The following is a 7,690-nucleotide window of genomic DNA, read 5'->3' on the forward strand; positions in this document are numbered from 1 at the left end:
TTGTCTCGGACCATTAATCTGGATACTGATTTTGTTCCCATCATCCTTGTTCTTTGCAAGTGCCTGATCGAAAGCCATCCAACTAGTTGTCGCCTTTAATATTTGTGAAGCGTTTTTTGAACGCAGTTTTTCTTATGCTGAAGCGGTGTAAAGCTGCTAATATTCAGTTTTCTTCCTGTGTTAGTTGGGTTTTGAAACCAAAGACAGCTAATTGTCCTATCCATGCTCACATTTACGTTGATATCAAAAGCCAAATTTACTTCGTCGTTCCTTTTCTTTATTTTAAATTGCAGGTACTCGGGCATTGGAGCTGCAAATGCAGCAATCAACATCAAGTGTTTCGTACCGGTCTGGGTCACCACTAACTGTTCAAACAAAGCCAGCTACAAAATGTTGAAAAGTTTGTTCAATTTTCGCGCATCCTCCCCCGCTGGTTGTTGCTACAGGATATACAAGTCCCAACAACTTCCTGTATAATGGCATAGGTCTTTTTTAGCATTTGGCATGAAAACAGTTTCTGCATAAGCAATATTCTGCTCCATTTCCTCAGAAAAACACTTTTCGTGTCACATTTACATAGACTTTCACTGAGCTCTTGTTTATATAGTGATGCGTCAAACTTTTTCATCAACAATTTGACTAGTGTTACAGCCAATGAGCCACCCATAGCTAGGCCAACTGATTTCACAAAGCAGATGCTGTGAACGCTGGAGCCAGGGTTCTTGAGTACAACTCCCTTGTAACAATTTCTTTAGCTTCTCCAAGCGGCACATTGGTACACAACATTGTCGAAAGAAATTAACTCCAAATTTTCTCTGGTATCTTGAGTAATGGTTTCAGTGTTCGAGCTTGATTGGGTTTCGAAAAAGTGTTTCAAACATCTGTTTAAATTTGCTACAAGGTATTAAAAGTGCAGTACAGGATGGAGAGTGTAGTTTTGTGCATTTTTGCTAAACCATGATGCCTGTTTAGTTGTGAACTAGTTTCTTTCATTATTTGATATATTTTTTACTGATTTCCGCGGGGTTCATCAATTGCTGGAAGCTTTCATTTTTCTGTTAATCAATATTTATCACAGTTTCAACGTTTTGGTTCTTGATGGTTTTGAACTGATCAGAATTAAAGCAAATCCGCAAGTTTTCTTCTGTACGTTGATATTGTCATCACGCAGAGTCAGCAACCTCTGTCAGACATTGTCGCAAGCCAATCCTTAGCTTTTAGATGACCTGGTACTAATATCACCCCTCTGTGCACCAGAGTTACGCTTAGCTTTTGCATACCATTTTGCGGACACTTCAAGCTTTTAGAGATTCTTTATCTTCTTTTGTTGATCTTGCTCAATTGAATCTTGATTGAACTTGTCTCTGACAGAGTGCTCTGTTTCGAAAGATAAGACTGTAAGTAAAAACTTTGGAAATTCACTTCTATCCATTATCACAAAATTACTATGAGTGCAGCTCCGCAACGTTCTGTCTTGTCACGCTGAGAGTTCATCAAACTTTCCATTTAGACTTATTTCAAGTATTGCGAAGTGATTGCTCATATCTTGCCTAATGCAGCTAACATTCGGTCGCCTCAGTTCTGGTCTCAGATTTTCCCTAAAGTTACTCTTTTTCCAATCATGTTTCCTCTGTACAGTTTACGGCGGTTACTCAGAAAAAATTTCCCTCCCAGCATCAAAAAATCCTTAATGACGTTACTGTTAGTGTTGTTTTGAAGATTTAATTCGACAATAACAGATTAATTGTGTCTTTTCAAAATGTTAAAGGCCTTGTAGTGGAGATTTCCAACGGTAAGCTCACACAGTCAAACCTAGAGTAATACATATGAGATGATTTTTAATCAGAACTGCACTTACAAGTCGTCTGCCGGTAGCCATTTTTAAAGCTCGTGAATCACATTTTTTTAATTACAACATCTTCTCTCTTTCTGGTGGCCAAACTCAACAATTCCTTATTTTGATTCCAGCAAGAATTCTGTAAGTTTTTTCTGGTTGGCATCAATTTTTGTAACGGAACTGATGGTTCTGAATCTGATTAAAAAATTTCAAACAATCTGATGAAGCTAGCTGATAGAATTACAACTGTTATTCAAAAAAGGTTTGCCATAAAAATACCCCTGCGAGGTGAAAACTCTGAAAGAATACAATCTTTAAACGATCTTCTCAACCATAGGACGGACGTGAGCTGGCAATTTTGCAACTCAAATTGATTGTCTGAAAATGTAATTGGTACCCAAAAAACTAGAAATTGAATCAAACTCAGCTACAACGAAATCGACAACCTGAAATTTTACTTAAAGGAAAGGCATACAATTTGTACAATGCAGAACAACAAAATTAAAAAAAAACCGTCGATTAATTAAGTCCCATAGTACTAGAAATTGCAATTGTGGTTACTTCTGTTGATAAATAGAGTGTTTTCCTTCTTCTCTGTTTTCTCTGATTGACCTTAGGGTTAAATAGATCAAGAAGGAAAAACTTCTTGTTTTACTTTTGTTTGCTATCACTGATCTTCAGATTACAAAGATTTTAAGAAAATTTTGTCGTTCCTACCTATTCATCAGTTTCCCCTCATTGAACTTCAGGTTACCCAGAGTTTAGGAATATAATAAGACTCCTACCTCTTGACTTTGTTCGAAGTGACCTTTAGGCTACACAGAATTCGAATAGAAACTTAGGTCTTGCTCGTTCTTAACTTTGCTCGCAGTGACCCTCAAGTTACACAGATTTAAAGAAAACAATAAGTTTACCGTCTACTCTTTACTTTGCTCGCAGAGGCCTTCAGTTTACACAAACAATCAAAATCTAAGGCATTAACTAAAAAGCAAATAATTTCAATGACGTCTAAACCCAATAACAATATGCTGGTCCCCAAAAACAGTAACAGCAAATCAAAAGATCAGAAAACTAGAATTTCTTGTGCAACTTCTTCGAGCATAATGGGCAGAAACAAATTTTCTGTCAGAAAACATTTTGCTAACAAATCGAAGGTTATGTTTTCGATAAAAGCTCTATCAGAATCTAAAAAAACTGCTCCATATATATATATATATATACATATATATATATATATATATATATATATATATATATATATATATATATATATAAAGCGCTGGAAAAAAATAAGATGGATGTTGAATTAAATCTTTTATAATTACGGCTCTTGATGAGCAACTCAAAAATCTTGTCAAAACAACCATAACAACCGTTCAGAAAACACAAAATTTGATCCTAATGCACACAGCATATGAATTCATTTGACACATCCATCTCAAGTCGGCAAGTCGCTTGAAAGACTCGAAGTTCCACGATAGATCAAAATTATCAGCCCTAAGCTATTTTTAACAAAGACAAAAACAAAAGAAAACAAAATTGAAATAAAAGGTGTGAACTGATTAAAACGAAATGGATCCCAGTTTTTCATTTCATCGGCATCTTGAATATGAATAGAAAGAAGCAAAGAGGCTGACGCATGAGTTAAAACTCAAAATGTCAGCAAGTGAACCAGGAATAAAAAGATTGGCTACTCCAAAGAGTATAAACATAATCAACTTCATTGCTCAAAACCTGCTTGATCTAAACAGAGAAGTAATTTCGCTAATAGTCAAATAAATTGCAATGATGACATAGTACGTTTAGCAGAAACATGAAAAACTAATCAGGGTATTGAGACGTTTTTTCTAACTTCATATTTTTTACAGAAAACAATAAGAAAATAACTGATCTAAAAATGGAAAGTGGAGGATTTCTAATTGCTGTAAAATCATCTTCTAAAAAAGAATTTGTTGCCAATGTTTTTTAGCTATGATGACTTCATTGTTGATACAATTTTTGTTCCATTGTCTTCGTTTTTAGTCTGCTGTATCTACAATGTGCCAGAAAAATGCAAATACTGGTGGTCAGGAAGTGATGTGAAAAATCTTCAGGAAATGTTAAAGCACCTAATTTGCACACTAATTCAAAAACCGTAACAGGAAACAGGAGTTGAAAATAAAATAGAGAAATTTTGTGGGCGGACATGTACTTAACAAAGGAATGCCGAGAATTGCTTCTATATCAATCTCTCAATTGTTGATCCAAGTCGGCTAGAACTTTTTCTATGCAGCAATCGCGACATAGTTCTCAGTTGCCATTATGGTTTTTATCTGCATAAAAGCCATAGTATCAATGACATTATGTGCTCTGACAATTTTAAAAACTTCATTCAACTAAATCTCTGAATTGATGCACCAAAAGTAAAGACAATTCCCTTAATGGTTTTGATTGGAAAGAATTTATTAACCACATAACAAGTGATCCTTTCAAACATTTTTGCTGTAGCAATGTTGGTTGCTGTTTCAAGATTTTCTACACCTAACGACGTCTTCAGCACGGTTTCTTTTTCTTGTTTTAGGACAATTGATAGAAAATTGTGAAACTCTTGTTCAAAAAAACTTCGTTCGTTCTGAGGAGCAAGAAGCCTAAAAAACCAGAAATTATGTCATTGTTAATGAATTGTTTAAAAATTTTACTTGAAAATTAATGCTTAATTTTGTCTTTTCAGTTTTGAATGATATAATGACCTTTTACTGGAGACTGCCTATGGCAATGTTTCAGAGTCATGCCTTGCATGTTATCCTTTAGATATCGTACGTTCAAAACTGCACCCACCAGCCATCTACTGGCAGCCAATTCACAAGCTCAGGAGTAGATTTTGGCAATTTCAATAACCTCAATATTCCTGGTGGCAAAGCTCAACACTTTCTCAAAATTATCCCACTCAAAGATCTACGCAAATTTGGTTTTTTTCTGTCGATAACGATTCGAGTAACGTCACTGACGGTTCTGAATCTGATTAAAAAAATTTCATACGATCTGAAAAAGCTAGCTAATAGACTCGCAACTGTGGTCCTGAAAACATTTGCCAAATTAGCGCCGCTGCGAGGTCAAAACTTTGCAAGAGTTCAATCCATGATCAATTTATGCAAACCAAAGACGGACATCAGTTCGAACTTTTGCAGCTCAAACAAGTTTTTTTAAAATAAATGATACATGAAATTTAGAGAAGAAATAAATCTCAACTACAACAAAATCTACAACCTGAAAACTTACCTGAAAGCATGCAAACTGTACAATCCAGAATTTCGAAAGAAAAAGATTGAGCAATTTTGTGCCATATTAGTGGGAATTGATGCTCTAGTCCCTTCAGTTGATAAACAGAGTACTATTCCCTCTTCTTCTTTCCCTCTGAGTGACTTTCGGGCTACATATAGATCAAGAAGGAAATCAATTTTTTGTACTCTCATTTGCTCTGAATGACCCTTAGGTTACATAGAGAGAAAGAAAATTTTAAGGTTCCTGCATACTCTCTAGTTGTCCCACAGTGACCTTGACTTAAAAAAAGAGTTTGAGAAAATATTAAGAGGTCCCTGCCAACTCTTTACTTTTCTCGCAGCGAATTTCAATTTCACATAGCTCAAAAAAATACTACGGTTCCGGTGAACTCTTTACGTTGCTCGCGGTGTCCATTCGGTTACAGAGTGTTAAAAAAATCAAGGTTCCTTCCTGCCTGCCCCTTATTTTGTTCTCGCTGACCATCAAGATACACAAAGACATACAATTAAAATCAAAGCCATTATGTGAAAATTAACAAATTCAATAAGAATAAAACCCAACGAAAATACACCAGTCGCCAAAAAAGTAACAGAAAAAAAACCATCAAAATTTTTGTGTGCATCAATAAAAATAAAACCCAACAAACACACGCCAATCTCCAAAAAAGTAACAAGAAAAAAACAAACAAAAATTTTGTTTGCATCTTTTTCAAGTTTAGCAGAATTTTTCTCAATAAAATTAAGACTAAAATCTGATTGTACTAATTTCAACAAGAGTTGTATCGACGTCCTAATTAAATAAGATAAAAACCTACTGAAAACATGAAAGAATTGAGCTGGGAAAGACATAATATGTCAGCTAAAATTGAAACTTTTGATAAAACAGCTCTCAATGAGCAATTCAAGGAACACCAAAAAAACTACATTTTTCCGTGTAAAGAAGAGAAAATTAACATATCTCTGGATATTGTGCAAAAAGAATATAAGTTTCTACATTTCGTTAAATTAGTTGGAGCTCGCAATACAGAAAAAATGGCAAATTTTTAGTCGAGAACTCTTATAATTAGAATGAGGGGAATACATGAGTCAAAAAGCAAGCAAGCTGCTGAAGGATTACTAGAGGACCTCTAAAACGTAAAGCAAATAATCGATAATCTTAACTTTGAGGACAAAAAATGATAAAACAATTTACTTAAAGAAAAGGCATACAATTTTTACAAGGCAGAACAACAAAATTTAAAAACCGTCGAATAATTAAGTCCCATAGTACTGGAGATTGCAATTGTGGTAACTTCTATTGATAAATAGAGTGTTTTCCTTCTTCTCTGTATTCTCTGATTGACCTTCGGGTTATATAGATTAAGAAGGAAATACTTCATGTTTTACATTTGTTTGCTATCACTGACCTTCAGATTACAAAGATTTTAAGAAATTTTTGTCGTTCCTGCCTATTCATCAGTGTCCCCTCATTGAACTTCAAGTTACCCAGAGTGTAGGAATATATTAAGATTCCTACCTCTTCACTTTGTGTCCTTTGTGTCCTTTTTTACTTCGAAGTGTCCTTTAGGCTACACAGAGTTCGAATATAAACTTAGGTCTTGCCCACCTTTAACTTTGCTCGCAGTGACCTTCAAGTTACACAGATTTAAAGAGAACACTACGTTTACCGTTTACTCTTTACTTTGCTCGCAGAGGCCTTCAGTTTACACAAACAATCAAAATCTAAGGCATTAAATAAAAAGCAAATAATTTCATTGACGTCTAAACCCAATAACCTCAATCTTCCTGGTGACAAAGCTCAACACTTTCTCAAAATTATCCCACTCAAAGATCTACGAAAATTTGTTTTTTTTTCTGTCGATAACGATTTGAGTAACGTCACTGACAGTTTTGAATCTAATTAAAAAAAATTTCAAACGATCTGAAAAAGCTAGCTAATAGACACGCAACAATGGCCCTGAAAACATTTCCCAAAATAATACCCCTGCGAGGTCACAAATTTGCAAGAGTTCAATCCATAATCGATTTTTGCAAAACAAAGACGGACATCAGTTCGAACTTTTGCAGCTCAGACAAGATTTTTTTAAAAATAAACGATACATGAAATTTAGAGATGAAATGAATCTCAACTACAACAAAATCTACAGCTTGAAAACTTACCTGAAGGCATACAAACTGTACCATCCAGAATTTCGAAAGAAAACGATTGAGCAATTTTGTGCCATATTAGTGGGAATTGATGCTCTAGTCCCTTCAATTGATAAACAGAGTACTATTCCCTCTTCTTCTTTCCCTCTGAGTGACTTTTGGGCTACATATAGATCAAGAAGGAAATCATTTTTTTGTACATTTTTTTGCTCTGAATGACCCTGAGGTTACATAAAGAGAAAGGAAATTTTAAGGTTCCTGCACACTTTCTAGTTGTCCCACAGTGACCTTGAATTAAAAAAAAAGAGTTTGAGAATATTTTAAGAGGTCCCTGCCAACTCTTTACTTTTCTCGCAGTGAACTTCAAATTCACATAGATCAAAAAAATACTACGGATCCGGACAACTCTTTACGTTGCTCGCAGTGTCCGCTCGGTAACAGAGTG

Source organism: Convolutriloba macropyga, chromosome 11 (assembly GCF_964194025.1).
Source record: "Convolutriloba macropyga chromosome 11, txConMacr16.3, whole genome shotgun sequence".
NCBI lineage: Eukaryota > Metazoa > Xenacoelomorpha > Acoela > Convolutidae > Convolutriloba > Convolutriloba macropyga.